This window comes from Triticum urartu, chromosome 3, assembly GCF_003073215.2.
Source record: "Triticum urartu cultivar G1812 chromosome 3, Tu2.1, whole genome shotgun sequence".
Taxonomy (NCBI): Eukaryota; Viridiplantae; Streptophyta; class Magnoliopsida; order Poales; family Poaceae; genus Triticum; species Triticum urartu.
In genome coordinates this window covers 2,565,215-2,584,037 of record NC_053024.1, presented here as the reverse complement: position 1 = coordinate 2,584,037, position 18,823 = coordinate 2,565,215, and the positions used below count along the sequence as shown (strand labels likewise).

General features: G+C 44.6%; 1 pseudogene; it reads right to left on the bottom strand.

Annotated features, from left to right (window-relative positions):
• Positions 1-969: 969 nt before the first annotated feature.
• On the bottom strand, positions 970-16,439 carry LOC125542257 (annotated as a pseudogene).
• Between the last annotated feature and the right edge of the window lie 2,384 nt (positions 16,440-18,823).

Sequence of the window (18,823 nt, the reverse complement as noted above, 5' to 3'; positions counted from 1 at the left end):
TCGGGGGTGGTGTATTTTTGGCACAGGCCGTGGGAGGAAATGTGGTGGGAGGAGAGGAAGGCTGGCGACGATGGGGAGGAGTGGAGAGGCCGGGGACGACGGGGAGGGGATTTGGGAGGGAGATGGGTGACGAGGGACTGAGGAAGGACAGCGAGTGGGTGAGGCGCTGGCTAGGAAGGGGGGGGGCAATATCGGGAAACTTAAAAAATTCTGTAACATGAGCAAATTTGTACATGAAACCCTTAAACCGCCTATATTTCAGTACAGAGGGGGTACATCACTAAGAAATTTAATAAATTGATGATACAAACTGTACTTTAGATACTAGAACTTGACCATGGGCAGCAAGGCTAATCAACAAAGATTTGTATGAACATATATACATAATGAAACATGCCGCTGCTACCAGCTCACAGTCGCCTCCCCGTCCTCCCATGAATTGCTACTAGCTACCTGCAGGAGCTCGCAGTCAAATGGACGTGTCATCTCTACTCTCTAGTACTCGTCCACAAATTCACAGTGAAATGTCCTTGAGCTATAATAAATAGATATGTGCATGCAGGAGCTATATCGATCATTTGTTCGTTCCATCTCGATCATTTGCTAGCTAGGTTTTGCCCTCCTCGCAAAAGTGGTTGAGAAAGAATGCTGCCTAGCGCTTGCCATTTGATTATATTCGGATCCTTACCATCCTCGTGATATTGTTATTTGTCTACTGCTTCCTGCTTAATTACAAAGGGTTTCGCCCAGATATAATTGCCTCGTAATTAAGGGTATTCACGTTGTATAAGGTTTTAACCTTGTAGGGGGTACTGTACCGGCCGCCGTAGTGTCCTTGTCCAGCATGGAGCAAGCAACAGCCGGCAGTAGGTAGCAGCACGCGGACGCAGCAAGACAAGCAGCAGGAGCTAGCAATGCACGCACGGAACCAGCGGCGGCATCAGAACTAGAACTAGAACCAGTTCATAATGATTCTAATAGGCTTTTATTATAACCGAGAAGAGCATGTTCAAATAAGCCTTAATTTGCTTATACTTATCTTAAACTCACAGTATAACCAACTGATTAAGTATAACCGGCCGGGTGAGAAACTTTTGGACAAGAATGTTTTAGAGTTGCAACAAGTAAATCTATATATCTTGATAATAATAATAGACATGATTGAGCGGCATCATTGCATTGCAGCGCGCACTAATTAAGAGCCAGCATACGTACGATCCATTGCTCTAGACAACACGGCTCCATTCTATGATTTCACCGTCATCATTGCCTTCCTGCGTTGCTGGTTTCATCATTTCAATCTTAGTAGAAGGCCCTGCTGAATCAACAGTGCTCGTTGATTCTGCTGTGCCATTGCTCTTCTCCAATGCCTTCTTCATCTTAGCCTTCTGAGCCCAAGACAGAACACCCTGCTGCACATGCTTATTAAAGATCTCCTTCTTGTAGAAGCTTCCCATCTTTAATTTGTACACGACAGAGGAGAAGATGTGTCAATAATCACTTTGATGCTACATTTTGAGATAATAAAAGCGCCTTTTATCGAAGAAAAAAGCAACATTTTATGATGTTGAAATATGGTCGCACCTGTGTTACAACTGCATACAGAGGCAGAGTGCACTAGCTGCAGAGAAGCTGAATAATGACCCTACAAGTAAGGATATATACAAGGATGCATGAGTTGAGAACAAACTTATGCCCGTTGTTTTCCAATAAATAAAACCGACATGCATGAGTACAAGGATATATTGGGAAAAGAAGTACTACCCAATAACAAGCCTCGGCACAATAAAACCTACATGCCCCATGATGCACGAGTTGAATCCATAAGTGGTCTGCAACAGAAATTTGATAAATGATGTTTCGGTCAGTCATTTTTAGATCTTAACGAAACATAATTAATTGGAAAGATGCCTACCAGTATCCATAAGAAGAATGCAATCTCGAAGGCGTTCTGGAAGAGGATAAAGTGGATCAGGAATAAGACAATCCTCGGCCGCCCAAACCAGAAGTGGTCATCTGATGGCTTTACAATCAAATCATCCTCGAGAGCGGAGTGCTTCTCAGCGACATCCCGGGCTAACTGAGCTATGACGTGCTCTAATTTAGTCCCAGTAGCCAACAGAAGCTGCAGGGAGAAGAGAGAGTGAGTAAGGAATTAAGTAAGCCCATCTTCCCTACTTGTTACACATTGTTCATTTTGTGCTCCATATTTCTGTAGGTTGCTAAAATCATAAGATTTCTTGGTTTAGCTTCTATTGTAGCCAAAGCATAAGAGGCTCACAGTGAATGTTTACAATGAAAAATTGTTATATAAATTCACTTACAATAAGGGGAAGGAATGCAATCCAAAAGTATGTGTTCCAGCCTGCAGCAGATTAGCAAAATGTAGTGTAAGATAGCTTCAAGAGGCGTAAATCATGAAATGCTGCTGACAAGGTTTAGAAACCATGCATTTTGCACAACAAAAGCGTAACTGTTCAAAAATATAATTCATAATTTGGAATCCTTATATATATATGTCATAATTGGTTTTCCCTATTTCAGACAGGAGCGTTTAGTTTTTGAAATTCCGAAACTGGCTTGAACCCAGAATTGCTGCAGTATATACCTAACCCATGTACTAGTTTTCGGATCCAGATTATTGGAAAATAGATACCTCAAAGATTGCGGATTTTTCCTACACGAGCTCCAGGGACATCTCTATTTCAAAGACATTAAACAATGCACTTCCAAGATGACAACATTGCATATTTACTCTGCATCTCTGAAACTCTGCAGATCTGTAGTGTACTCCGACATGTACACACACATAATAGTTTGGAATATTTCAACTTGCACATTCAGTCTTTCAATTCAAAGAACTAAGCCATTGGGAGACAAGCAATTATACAAAACTTACGAGGGCTATTCAGAAATGATGAACTACAACTTACCGTTTATATTCAGCAACAGAAATATCACCACGAAAACCCACAAGTACCAGCTAAAAGAAAATAGAAATTGCATGAGTTGAGCTAATAACTTTCATAGAAAACTACTAGGAACAGTATAGATATAAAAGTACAAACATGTGTATACTCTTTGGATTACCTTATGCCAACCACCACCTTAAAATCAGACTCCAAAACCCGCAACATGTATTCATTGAAATCAAATTTCAGGTTCCCAGGGCAGTGGGCCTGCAATCCAGAAATGATCTCATGCTAACATAAGAGGAAAGGACACCAGGATAAAACCACGTCAACTTATTACAATCTATGCTTAATTACCATCATAAAACCAAGACGCATTGTCCTGTAATCAGTTTTACTTACTGATCTGTAGAAATGCTTGAAAAAAGAATGCTGCATGAGAAACAGAAAAAGGCTAATTACCTCGCCAATACACACATATTAGCACAAGACAATTAAATATAGAGCTTGCTATGTAAGGCAAAACTACACTGAATAGTTGCATATGGCACAGAAAACTTTACTAGTCCACGCAATTTCACAACATAAAAAATATATATGAGAAGACCTCATGATTGCTTACCAGCCAACTCAATACTCTAGAATATTTGTCATTACCCTTAAAATTTTCCTTGACAAATTCGGAATTCTGTACAAGGGTCACCTTCTTGGGCCCTGCAGTTTATTGTGAAATTATTATCCTGTTATAAATGTATTGGCGCTAGCTAAACAATCTTGCTTTGGTTCCTGTTGGGGAACGTTGCAGAAAACAAAAATTTTCCTACTCGTTTCACCAAGATCCATCTAGGAGTTCATCTAGCAACGAGTGATCGGATTGCATCTACATACCTTTGTAGATCACGCGCGAAGCGTTCAAAGAACGGGGATGAGGAAGGCGTACTCGACGTGATCCAAATCACCGATGACCAGCGCCGAACGGACGGCACCTCCGCGTTCAACACACGCTACGGGACGGGAGACGTCTCCTCCTTCTTGATCCAGCAAGGGGGAAGGAGAGGTTGATGAAGATCCAGCAGCACGACGGCGTGGTGGTGGATGCAGGGCGTCACCAGTAGCAGGGCTTCGCCTATACTTAAGAGGGAGACGTAACGGGGAGAGAGGGAGGCGCCAGGGGCTGGGGTATGAAGTCCCTCCTCTCCCTCACTATATATAGGGGTGCCAAGGGGGGGGCGCCGGCCCTAGTAGATGGAATCTACTAGGGGGGGCGGCGGCCAAGGGTGGGGGGCTTGCCCCCCAAGCAAGGGGGCCCCCCTCTAGGGTTCCCCCCCAACCCTAGGCGCATGGGCCCTTGGGGGGTGGCTGGCCCCCAGCCCACTTTGGGCTGGGTTCCCTCCCACTTCAGCCCATGGGGCCCCCCGGGATAGGTGGCCCCACCCGGTGGACCCCCGGGACCCTTCCGGTGGTCCCGGTACAATACCGGTGACCCCGAAACTTGTCCCGATGGCCGAAACAGCACTTCCTATATATAATTCTTTACCTCCGGACCATTCCGGAACTCCTCGTGACGTCCGGGATCTCATCCGGGACTCCGAACAACATTCGGGTTACTGCATATACATATCTTCACAACCCTAGCGTCACCGAACCTTAAGTGTGTAGACCCTACGGGTTCGGGAGACAAGCAGACATGACCGAGACGACTCTCCGGTCAATAACCAACACCAGCGGGATCTGGATACCCATGTTGGCTCCCACATGCTCCACGATGATCTCATCGGATGAACCACGATGTCGAGGATTCAATCAACCCCGTATGCAATTCCCTTTGTCAATCGATATGTTACTTGCCCGAGATTCGATCGTCGGTATCCCAATACCTCGTTCAATCTCGTTACCGGCAAGTCACTTTACTCGTACCGTAATGCATGATCCCGTGACCAGACACTTGGTCACTTTGAGCTCATTATGATGATGCATTACCGAGTGGGCCCAGTGATACCTCTCCGTCATACGGAGTGACAAATCCCAGTCTTGATCCATGTCAACCCAACAGACACTTTCGGAGATACCCGTAGTCTACCTTTATAGTCACCCAGTTACGTTGTGACGTTTGGTATACCCAAAGCACTCCTACGGTATCCGGGAGTTACACGATCTCATGGTCTAAGGAAAAGATACTTGACATTGGAAAAACTCTAGCAAACGAACTATACGATCTTGTGCTATGTTTAGGATTGGGTCTTGTCCATCACATCATTCTCCTAATGATGTGATCTCGTTATCAATGACATCCAATGTCCATAGTCAGGAAACCATGACTATCTGTTGATCAACGAGCTAGTCAACTAGAGGCTTACTAGGGACATGTTGGTGTCTATTATTCACACATGTATTACGATTTCTGGATAACACAATTATAGCATGAATAAAAGACAATTATCATGAACAAGGAAATATAATAATAATGCTTTTATTATTGCCTCTAGGGCATATTTCCAACAGTCTCCCACTTGCACTAGAGTCAATAATCTAGTTACATTGTGATGAATCGAACACCCATGGAATTCTGGTGTTGATCATGTTTTGCTCTAGGGAGAGGTTTAGTCAACGGATCTGCACATTCAGGTCCGTATGTACTTTACAAATATCTATGTCTCCATTTTGAACATTTTCACGTATGGAGTTGAAGCGACGCTTGATATGCCTGGTCTTCCTGTGAAACCTGGGCTCCTTGGCAAGGGCAATAGCTCCAGTGTTGTCACAGAAGAGAGTCGGGCCCGACGCATTGGGTATGACTCCTAGGTCGGTGATGAACTCCTTCACCCAGATTGCTTCTTGTGCTGCCTCCGAGGCTGCCATGTACTCCGCTTCACATGTAGATCCCGCCAACGCTCTGCTTGCAACTGCACCAGCTTACTGCCCCACCATTCAAAATATACACGTATCCGGTTTGTGACTTAGAGTCATCCAGATCTGTGTCGAAGCTAGCGTCGACGTAACCCTTTACGACGAGCTCTTCGTCACCTCCATAAACGAGAAACATTTCCTTAGTCCTTTTCAGGTACTTCAGGATATTCTTGACCGCTGTCCAGTGTTCCTTGCCGGGATTACTTTGGTACCTTCCTACCAAACTTACGGCAAGGTTTACATCAGGTCTGGTACACAGCATGGCATACATAATAGAACCTATGGCTGAGGCATAGGGGATGACACTCATCTCTTCTATTCTTCTGCCGTGGTCGGACATTGAGCTGAGCTCAATTTCATACCTTGTAACACAGGCAAGAACCCCTTCTTAGATTGATCCATATTGAACTTCTTCAATATCTTATCAAGGTATGTGCTTTGTGAAAGACCTATGAGGCGTCGATCTATCTCTATAGATCTTGATGCCTAATATATAAGCAGCTTCTCCAAGGTCCTTCATTGAAAAACTCTTATTCAAGTAGGCCTTGATGCTGTCCAAGAGTTCTATATCATTTCCCATCAATAGTATGTCATCTACATATAATATGAGAAATGCTACAGAGCTCCCACTCACTTTCTTGTAAACGCAGGCTTCTCCATAAGTCTGTATAAACCCAAACGCTTTGATCATCTCATCAAAGCGAATGTTCGAACTCCGAGATGCTTGCACCAGCCCATAAATCGAGCGTTGGAGCTTGCACACCTTGTCAGCATTCTTAGGATCGACAAAACCTTCCGGCTGCATCATATACAATTCTTCCTTAAGGAAACCATTAAGGAATGCCGTTTTGACGTCCATTTGCCATATCTCATAATCGTAGAATGCAGCAATTGCTAACATGATTCGGACGGACTTTAGCTTCGCTACCGGTGAGAAAGTCTCATCGTAGTCAACCCCTTGAACTTGTCGATAACCCTTAGCGACAAGTCGAGCTTTATAGATGGTCACATTACCATCCGCGTCTGTCTTCTTTTTAAAGATCCATTTATTTTCTATGGCTCGCCGTTCAACGGGCAAGTCAGTCAAAGTCCATACTTCATTTTCATACATGGATCCTATCTCGGATTTCATGGCTTCTAGCCATTTGTTGGAATCCGGGCCCGCCATCGCTTCTTCATAGTTCGAAGGTTCACCGTTGTCTAACAACATGATTTCCAAGACAAGGTTGCCGTACCACTCTGGTGCGGAACGTGTCCTTGTGGACCTTCGAATTTCAGTAGGAGCTTGATCAGAAGTATCTTGATCATTATCATTAACTTCCTCTCTAGTCGGTGCAGGCACCTCAGGAACATTTTCTTGAGTTGCGCCATTTTCCAGTTCAAGAGGTAATACTTCATCAAGCTCTACTTTCCTCCCACTTACTTCTTTCGAGAGAAACTCTTTCTCTAGAAAGGACCGATTCTTGGCAACAAACATCTTGCCTTCGGATCTGAGGTAGAAGGTGTACCCAATAGTTTCTTTTGGGTATCCTATGAAGACGCATTTTTCCGACTTGGGTTCGAGCTTTTCAGGTTGAAGTTTCTTGACATAAGCATCGCATCCCCAAACTTTTAGAAACGACAGCTTAGGTTTCTTCCCAAACCATAATTCATACGGTGTCGTCTCAACAGATTTCGACGGAGCCCTATTTAAAGTGAATGCGGCAGTCTCTAAAGCATAGCCCCAAAAGGATAGCGGTAAATCGGTAAGAGACATCATAGATCGCACCATATCTAATAGAGTGCGATTACGACGTTCGGACACACCGTTACGCTGAGGTGTTCCAGGCGGCGTGAGTTGTGAAACTATTCCACATTTTCTTAAGTGTGTGCCAAACTTGTGACTCAAGTATTCTCCTCCACGATCTGATCGTAGAAACTTGATTTTCCTGTCACGTTGATTTTCAACCTCACTCTGAAATTCCTTGAACTTTTCAAAGGTTTCAGACTTGTGTTTCATTAAGTAGATATACCCATATCTACTCAAGTCATCAGTGAGGGTGAGAACATAACGATAGCCACCGCGAGCCTCAACACTCATTGGACCGCACACATCAGTATGTATGATTTCCAATAAGTTGGTTGCTCGCTCCATTGTTCCTGAGAACGGAGTCTTGGTCATTTTACCCATGAGGCATGGTTCGCACGTGTCAAATGATTCATAATTAAGAGACTCTAAAAGTCCATCTGCATGGAGCTTCTTCATGCGTTTGACACCTATGTGACCAAGGCGGCAGTGCCACAAGTATGTGGTACTATCATTATCAACCTTACATCTTTTGGTACTCACATTATGAACATGTGTAGTATCACGTTCGAGATTCATAAAGAATAAACCATTCACCATAGGAGCATGACCATAAAACATATCTCTCATATAAATAGAACAACCATTATTCTCGGATTTAAATGAGTAGCCATCTCGAATTAAACGAGATCCCGATACAATGTTCATGCTCAAAGCTGGCACTAAATAACAATTATTAAGGTTTAGAACTAATCCCGAAGGTAGATATAGAGGTAGCGTGCCGGCGGCGATCACATTGACCTTGGAACCATTCCCGACGCGCATCGTCACCTCGTCCTTTGCCAGTTTCCGCTTATTCCGCAGCCCCTGCTTTGAGTTACAAATGTGAGCAACTGCACCGGTATCAAATACCCAGGAGCTACTATGGACACTAGTAAGGTACACATCAATTACATGTATATCACATATACCTTTTGTTTTGCCGGCCTTCTTGTCTGCTAAGTATTTAGGGCAGTTCCGCTTCCAGTGACCGCTTCCCTTGCAATAAAAGCACTCAGTCTCGGGCTTGGGTCCATTCTTTGGCTTCTTCCCGGCAGCTTGCTTGCCGGGCGCGGCAACCTCCTTGCCGTCCTTCTTGAAGTTCTTTTTACCCTTGCCCTTCTTGAACTTAGTGGTTTTATTGACCATCAACACTTGATGTTCCTTCTTGACTTCTACCTCTGCTGATTTCAGCATTGCAAACAACTCAGGAATGGTCTTTTGCATCCCCTGCATGTTGAAGTTCATCACAAAGCTCTTGTAGCTTGGTGGAAGCGACTGGAGGATTCTGTCAATGACCGCATCATCCGGGAGATTAACTCCCAGCTGAGACAAGCGGTTATGCAACCCAGACATAGTGAGTATGTGCTCACTGACAGAACTATTTTCCTCCATCTTACAGCTGAAGAACTTATCGGAGACTTCATATCTCTCGATCCGGGCATGAGCTTGAAAAACCATTTTCAGCTCTTCGAACATCTCATATGCTCCATGTCTCTCAAAACGCTTTTGGAGCCCCGGCTCTAAGCTGTAAAGCATGCCGCACTGAACGAGGGAGTAGTCGTCAACACGTGTCTGCCAAGCGTTCATAACGTCTTGGTTCTGTGGGACGGGAGCTTCACCTAGCGGTGCTTGTAGGACATAATCTTTCTTGGCAGCTATGAGGATGATCCTCAGGTTCCGGACCCAGTCCGTATAGTTGCTGCCATCGTCTTTCAGCTTGGTTTTCTCTAGGAACGCGTTGAAGTTGAGGACTACGTTGGCCATTTGATCTACAAGACATATTGCAAAGATTTTAGACTAAGTTCATGATAATTAAGTTCATCTAATCAAATTATTAATGAACTCCCACTTAGATTAGACATCCCTCTAGTTATCTAAGTATTACATGATCCGAGTTAACTAGGCCGTGTCCGATCATCACGTGAGACGGACTAGTCAATATCGGTGAACATCTTCATGTTGATCGTATCTTCTATACGACTCATGCTCGACCTTTCGGTCTTCTGTGTTCCAAGGCCATGTCTGTACATGCTAGGCTCGTCAAGTCAACCTAAGTGTTTGCATGTGTAAATCTGTCTTACACCCGTTGTATGTGAACGTCTGAATAAAACACCCGATCATCACGTGGTGTTTTGAAACAGCCAACTGTCGCAACGGTGCACAGTTAGGGGGAACACTTCTTGAAATTATTATGAGGGATCATCTTATTTACTACCGTCGTTCTAAGTAAACAAGATGCAAAACATGATAAACATCACATGCAATCAAATAATAAACGTGACATGATATGGCCAATATCACATAGCTCCTTTGATCTCCATCTTGGGGCTCCATGATCATCTTGTCACCGGCTTGACACCATGATCTCCATCATCATGATCTCCATCATCGTGTCTCCATGAAGTTGCTCGCCAACTATTACTTCTACTACTATGGCTAATGCGTTTAGCAATAAAGTAAAGTAATTTACATGGCGTTTCTCAATGACACGCAGGTCATATAAAAGAATAAAGACAACTCCTATGGCTCCTGCCGGTTGTCATACTCATCGACATGCAAGTCGTGATTCCTATTACAATAGCATGAACATCTCATACATCACATATAGATCATTCATCATTCATCACAACTTTGTCCATATCATATCACAAACCACTTGCTGCAAAAACAAGTTAGACGTCCTCTAATTGTTGTTGCAAGTTTTACTGGCTGAATTAGGGTTCTAGCAAGAACGTCTTCTTACCTACGCTAAAGCCACAACGTGATTTGTCAACTTCTATTTACCCTTCATAAGGACCCTGTTCATCGAATCCGCTCCAACTAAAGTGGGAGAGACAGACACCCGCCAGCCACCTTATGCAACTAGTGCATGTTAGTCGGTGGAACCGGTCTCACGTAAGCGTACGTGTAAGGTTGGTCCGGGCCGCTTCATCCCACAATACCGCTGAAGCAAGAAAAGACTAGTAGCGGCAAGAAAGTTGACAAATCTATGCCCACAACAAATTGTGTTCTACTCGCGCAAGAAGAACTACGCATAGACCTAGCTCATGATGCCACTGACTGTTGGGGAACGTTGCAGAAAACAAAAAATTTCCTACTCGTTTCACCAAGATCCATCTAGGAGTTCATCTAGCAACGAGTGATCGGATTGCATCTACATACCTTTGTAGATCACGCGCGGAAGCGTTCAAAGAACGGGGATGAGGAAGGCGTACTCGACGTGATCCAAATCACCGATGACCAGCGCCGAACGGACGGCACCTCGCGTTCAACACACGTACGGGACGGGAGACGTCTCCTCCTTCTTGATCCAGCAAGGGGGAAGGAGAGGTTGTGAAGATCCAGCAGCACGACGGCGTGGTGGTGGATGCAGGGCGTCACAGTAGCAGGGCTTCGCCTATGCTACAAAGGAGACGTACAGGGAGGAGAGGGAGGGAGGCGCCAGGGGCTGGGGTATGAAGTCCCTCCTCTCCCTCACTATATATAGGGGTGCCAAGGGGGGGCGCCGGCCCTAGTAGATGGAATCTACTAGGGGGGGCGGCGGCCAAGGGTGGGGGGCTTGCCCCCCAAGCAAGGGGGCGCCCCCCTCTAGGGTTCCCCCCCCAACCCTAGGCGCATGGGCCCTTGGGGGGTGGCGCCCCAGCCCACTTTGGGCTGGGTTCCCTCCCACTTCAGCCCATGGGGCCCCCCGGGATACGTGGCCCCACCCGGTGGACCCCCGGGACCCTTCCGGTGGTCCCGGTACAATACCGGTGACCCCGAAACTTGTCCCGATGGCCGAAACAGCACTTCCTATATATAATTCTTTACCTCCGGACCATTCCGGAACTCCTCGTGACGTCCGGGATCTCATCCGGCACTCCAAACAATATTCGGGTTACTGCATATACATATCTTCTCAACCCTAGCGTCACCGAACCTTAAGTGTGTAGACCCTACGGGTTCGGGAGACAAGCAGACATGACCGAGACGACTCTTCGGTCCATAACCAACAGCGGGATCTGGATACCCATGTTGGCTCCCACATGCTCCACGATGATCTCATCGGATGAACCACGATGTCGAGGATTCAATCAACCCCGTATGCAATTCCCTTTGTCAATCGATATGTTACTTGCCCGAGATTCGATCGTCGGTATCCCAATACCTCGTTCAATCTCGTTACCGGCAAGTCACTTTACTCGTACCGTAATGCATGATCCCGTGACCAGACACTTGGTCACTTTGAGCTCATTATGATGATGCATTACCGAGTGGGCCCAGTGATACCTCTCCGTCATACGGAGTGACAAATCCCAGTCTTGATCCATGTCAACCCAACAGACACTTTCGGAGATACCCGTAGTCTACCTTTATAGTCCCAGTTACGTTGTGACGTTTGGTACACCCAAAGCACTCCTACGGTATCCGGGAGTTACACGATCTCATGGTATAAGGAAAGGATACTTGACATTGGAAAACTCTAGCAAACGAACTATACGATCCTGTGCTATGTTTAGGATTGGGTCTTGTCCATCACATCATTCTCCTAATGATGTGATCTCGTTATCAATGACATCCAATGTCCATAGTCAGGAAACCATGACTATCTGTTGACCAACGAGCTAGTCAACTAGAGGCTTACTAGGGACATGTTGGTGTCTGTTATTCACACATGTATTACGATTTCCGGATAACACAATTATAGCATGAATAAAGACAGTTATCATGAACAAGGAAATATAATAATAATGCTTTTATTATTGCCTCTAGGGCATATTTCCAACAGTCTCCCACTTGCACTAGAGTCAATAATCTAGTTACATTGTGATGAATCAAACACCCATGGAATTCTGGTGTTGATCATGTTTTGCTCTAGGGAGAGGTTTAGTCAACGGATCCCCTACATTCAGGTCCGTATGTACTTTACAAATCTCTATGTCTCCATCTTGAACATTTTCACGAATGGAGTTGAAGCGACGCTTGATGTGCCTTGTCTTCTTGTGAAACCTGGGCTCCTTGGCAAGAGCAATAGCTCCAGTGTTGTCACAGAAGAGCTTGATCGGCCCCGACGCATTGGGTATGACTCCTAGGTCGGTGATGAACTCCTTCACCCATATTGCTTCATGTGCTGCCTCCGAGGCCGCCATGTACTCCGCTTCACATGTAGATCCCGCCACGACGCTTTGCTTGCAACTGCACCAGCTTACTGCCCCACCATTCAAAATATACACGTATCCGGTTTGTGACTTAGAGTCATCCAGATCTGTGTCGAAGCTAGCGTCGACGTAACCCTTTACGACGAGCTCTTCGTCACCTCCATAAACGAGAAACATTTCCTTAGTCCTTTTCAGGTACTTCAGGATATTCTTGACCGCTGTCCAGTGTTCCTTGCCGGGATTACTTTGGTACCTTCCTACCAAACTTACGGCAAGGTTTACATCAGGTCTAGTACACAGCATGGCATACATAATAGAACCTATGGCTGATGCATAGGGGATGACGCTCATCTCTTCTATATCTTCTGCCGTGGTCGGACATTGAGCTGAGCTCAATTTCATACCTTGTAACACAGGCAAGAACCCCTTCTTAGATTGATCCATATTGAACTTCTTCAATATCATATCAAGGTATGTGCTTTGTGAAAGACCTATGAGGCGTCTCGATCTATCTCTATAGATCTTGATGCCTAATATATAAGCAGCTTCTCCAAGGTCCTTCATTGAAAAACTCTTATTCAAGTAGGCCTTGATGCTGTCCAAGAGTTCTATATCATTTCCCATCAATAGTATGTCATCTACATATAATATGAGAAATGCTACAGAGCTCCCACTCACTTTCTTGTAAACGCAGGCTTCTCCATAAGTCTGTATAAACCCAAACGCTTTGATCATCTCATCAAAGCGAATGTTCCAACTCCGAGATGCTTGCACCAGCCCATAAATCGAGCGTTGGAGCTTGCACACCTTGTCAGCATTCTTAGGATCGACAAAACCTTCCGGCTGCATCATATACAATTCTTCCTTAAGGAAACCATTAAGGAATGCCGTTTTGACGTCCATTTGCCATATCTCATAATCGTAGAATGCGGCAATTGCTAACATGATTCGGACGGACTTTAGCTTCGCTACCGGTGAGAAAGTCTCATCGTAGTCAACCCCTTGAACTTGTCGATAACCCTTAGCGACAAGTCGAGCTTTATAGATGGTCACATTACCATCCGCGTCTGTCTTCTTTTTAAAGATCCATTTATTTTCTATGGCTCGCCGTTCAACGGGCAAGTCAGTCAAAGTCCATACTTCATTTTCATACATGGATCCTATCTCGGATTTCATGGCTTCTAGCCATTTGTCGGAATCCGGGAGTTACACGATCTCATGGTATAAGGAAAGGATACTTGACATTGGAAAACTCTAGCAAACGAACTATACGATCCTGTGCTATGTTTAGGATTGGGTCTTGTCCATCACATCATTCTCCTAATGATGTGATCTCGTTATCAATGACATCCAATGTCCATAGTCAGGAAACCATGACTATCTGTTGACCAACGAGCTAGTCAACTAGAGGCTTACTAGGGACATGTTGGTGTCTGTTATTCACACATGTATTATGATTTCCGGATAACACAATTATAGCATGAATAAAGACAATTATCATGAACAAGGAAATATAATAATAATGCTTTTATTATTGCCTCTAGGGCATATTTCCAACAGGTTCATCAGACACATTTATTGGTTTTCAGTTTACAGGAGGAACAAACAACTGATGTTAACCCACAAGTATATCATTGGCATTGTAATACATATGAACAACAAGAAATGCTCAAATACCGTTTCCTGCAGTATCTTTCTGAATAGCATCCTCCTCCCACGGTTTCCATTGATGCATATGAGTAAACGAAGACACAAAATCAGCTTATCATAGGACATGGTATTCCGTGGCTAATGTGCAACACATGTGACTGATAAGTGGGTTACCTTTGCACCTTCTAAAAGCTTTGTCAAAGCACTGAATACGACATGTGTAATAGCCAGCACAAATATGAACACATGTAACTGATGCACAGATTCAAGGGACATCAGCTGAATTTTTCCCTGTTAAAACAAATATTAAAATTCATAACAGCTGATTATTGTTCAACTCACATGGTGAAAAACTCAACGATTTTAAACTGACGAAGTGGGAATGATAAATGGAACAGATATAAGCAATGCAGTTACTAGAAAGAGGGGATTTCAACATGCTGGATAGACACTTGGAGCAGAGCCATTTGAATGTTATGGTACACAGTTGTGATGTCCCCACTCCTTTGCACATGCCAGTGTCTAATGTTCCTATTGCAGAGTCAGTGGAAATGTACAGAACAAGATCGCTTCATCACATGCTAAGATTGACAACATGACAATGATCGCAGTCCAAGTAATATTAATTGTACCGAACTAGCTAGCTACAGCTACAGATTAAGGTCATAAATTTTTTTAAGTGTCTGCATATGCTAAGAAATCACAAGTTCACAACCCAATGGTACCTAATTAACTCCAATTGCACTTGTTCACAAGTCAAAAAACACAGTATGCACAAAATCAAACTAATTTGCGCTCCAACATCACCTTCTGCCTACAGGTCTCGGCTCCCGTTGCACCCTTGCTGAGTAGCCGCCTCCCGATTCTGCCAATGATCTGGGTTGCAACTAAATGCTCCTTTGCGGGCGTCACCTCCTGTCTTTTGCATGGCAGCATATGCATTCTCCAGTCAGGAGGAATGCATATCTCCTCGATCATCCCTTGGCACACCGTCAGCAACAGGGAGATGAAGCCGAGAAGCATCAGCTCTGCATATCACCGGATCGACAAACAGTAGGTTGATGATAAATGATGATACGCCCAACATGGATGGAAGAAAGGTACAACTCTTATCTATCTATAGGCAACAGGCCAAAATTGAAAAAATGTGAAGAAATCGAGATAAAGTGAGTGAGTAATACGCGCGCGTAGCTAGCTAGCTTTTGAACTATTTTTAGTTTTACGGGGAAACAGTTGAATTACCTTCTTTGACCTTGAGGACGGCCTCGTACAGCGGTTTCTGGTTATTGCGCTTCAACTTCTGTGCTCACATCCGGGCCGGAACAGCATGAACACATGCATGCATGTGGGATGAGTGAATGGGATGAACACGTATGACGTACGTACCAGAAAAAATCAATGGCTCAAGGTAATAGAAGCGAGCAGACAGGAAGGGCGTTACCTTGCCAAGGTAGTGCAGGCCGCGTTCCGCGGCCATGGAGATGACCACCATCACGGCACAGACGATCGCAAGGATCCATGTGGGCGTGAGCTCGAGCGTCTCATCGTCAGGGGCGCCCTCCGCCATGATCTGCGCGCGCCCTCAAGCTCAACGGAAGCGCGTACGAGAGGATGAGCTTGAAGGAGAGAGATGTTGAACAAGGGTGCGGCTGATGAATGCACCTAGTGTAGTTCTGGACTGGCAGTGTAGTAGTACTGCAGCAGAGCAGAGCAATTGCTCTCCGTCAACGTCGTCTCCGATCGATAGGGGGCGGCCGTCGATTGATGGGGTTGTCGGGTGTTGGAGCCATCGATTGCTTAGCTAGCTCCTAGAGTATATGTAAGGAAGCGCCCAACTGTAGGAGCTGCCGCCAGGCACCAATTAATATCCAATTCCTTCCACAGTTCGCATGTGATGCTGCTGCTGAGTTGATTCGAGTTGTTGAGTTGGGCGATCTGAGTCGTGTCCAAGATCGATGATGCGCATGTGACCGCTGCTACATAAGTACTGATCGATCGTTACATACATAGCTAATGAGAAATGATATTTATACATAGTTGTGGGTGTACCGAGTTATAGCTCGGTCGTACCCCAACCCAACAAAGGCCACTCTATAGTCCTCCATTGGACGTCCAGCTACCCTCTTTACTGGTGGTCATCCAGAAAGATCTCCTCCAAGACGAGCAAGTACAACTGCGGTTTCAGCAATTTGGTCTGCCCTCTTGCGGTAAGAGCGCGCCCTTTCTCTCGATCTATCTAACCTTCCGTCCCTGAACAAATCAATTTTGGCATGGTTCAACTCAAAATGAAGACTTTTCTTGTGACGTAGATGGTTCTGCTTATCAAGGGATGTATATGAGGGTAGAGGTGAAGTCCTGGGCAACATCTAGCGGGATATGGATGCAGGTATGTTCCAGTTGAGGATGGCTTAGGTGTTTGTTTTAGAATATTATAAGATGCAGATAGGCCAATGAAACCGCAACCACAACAAAGTCTGAACTACCACTGTTAATTCCCCACTAACAAGTTGTCATTGCAAACCTCAAACATACTAGTACCAATTTAGAAGAATGCCAACTTTGTTGCATGCAGCTCAATAGACAGATAGATGTAAACTATTGTAATTTACAAGACAAGAAGCACGTTTCAAACCAGAACTGTTGGGTTCATTTAGTTACGAGAGCTCTTGCTGAGAAATGTAACGTAAGAGTGGTACTTAGAAATCAGTCGTCAGATTGATTCCTTTCATTAATCAATGGGAACAAATGACCTCATGTGATTCTAATGTAGGAAGGAGAAGAGTAATTTGAAACCTAATGTCTGAATTGCCTACTCAACATCCTTAATTTTTTTGAACCAAATGCACCATATCTTAAAGTGCATGCAGCAGCCATCAGACATAAAAATCAAGCCCATTAAACTTTGTTTTAGCAGTTTGAAATGATGAGCAGAGGTGTTAATATCTGACACTAAAGCAACCTTTGGCTAGTACGTACGTGTCTATTTGTGAACATCAAACACCCGTCTTGTTGGTTGCAGGTCCTTCCACGTAAAAGGGCACTGAATAACCAGCTTGAGCAAATTGTCTCAGGCACCTCGTCACCTTGGCTCTAACAGATCAGTCGTCCGACACCTCCTGTATACGTCCCATGATCCATTTGCCAGTACCGAGCTGAGTTGATCACCTCCTATATCTTCGTTGACCATCGGCGCCTGAGAGGAGAGCCTTGTTTCTCTGCTATGCCTGCAGTAGCTGCTAGTTAATTTGTTTAGTTAATTAACCTGCAGCAGCTCCTCCTCTGTTGGCAGCTTAATTAGCATCCACATATGTCTGCAAAGTAAAGTCGACTAAACTAGATGTTGCATAGATACTGTTTAGCTATAACTAGCATGACATGAGTTGATTGGTTATCTGTGCCTAGTAAACAATAGCTAGTTGCATCCTAATCTTATTACTAGTTCTTTAAGCATGCCGCAAAATGTGTATCTTTGTAATGCCTCGGTAGCTACTTTGCATGTGCTGGGGCTTAGGGCAAGTATAATAAGGTACAGTCAGTTGGCTATAAGGATTAAACAATTATATTTGTGATGAGTTGGATGAGAGAGAAGAGGAGAGAGAAAGGAAGCATCCTGCAGATTAACAGCCGGCTGCAACACGGACTCCAAGAAACATTGTGAGAGTGTACGATGGGCCATTCATTAATAAAGTAGTACTACTTAGCAACTAGCTACTATACATGTTGGCTATAAGGTTGACTATATGTGACATGGCAACTCCATATAGTCGTTCTGTTGGCTATACTATTAACCATGCTCTTACAGAAGCTAGGTCTTGTCGCTGTATATGTAAATGCATGCTTGGGTGGAAATGCAATTGATATTACTCATCATTTTTCTCAAGTAAGAGTTTGGTTATTATTATTTTTTCTTGTACCCAGAATATTTAGGTCTTGTCAGACATGTATGCCTAGCACTAGTATTTCAGCATGCTCATGTTTGTGCATTATCTAGCCCAGTCAAGGATTTTTATTTTATTTTAAGTGTTTATTATCTTTGCAGCCTCCTTTAGTCGGTCGGTGCTCTGCTTCTATGGCATTGCTTGTAATGCTCCACAAAGTGAAAGTCAAAGTTGCTGTACGTGGGAAGCTGCCGTCGGAGCCGAGAGCCCTTGTTTCTCTGCTATGCATGTACTAGCAGCTAGCTAGTTTCGCCGCCAAAATTTGCGGTGAGATTACTCCTGACTTGGTGACACGCGGAAATACGAGAGATTCGTAGTGCGGCTGTGCATGTTGCGATGCGTTATATATGCTGCCGAAATTTCCGGTGAGCGTTCCACCGATGTTTGTAAGGAAACGAAAACCTTAGGGGGCTGCCTGCAAATTGCTAGGGACTTGGCTGCAAGTGTTCG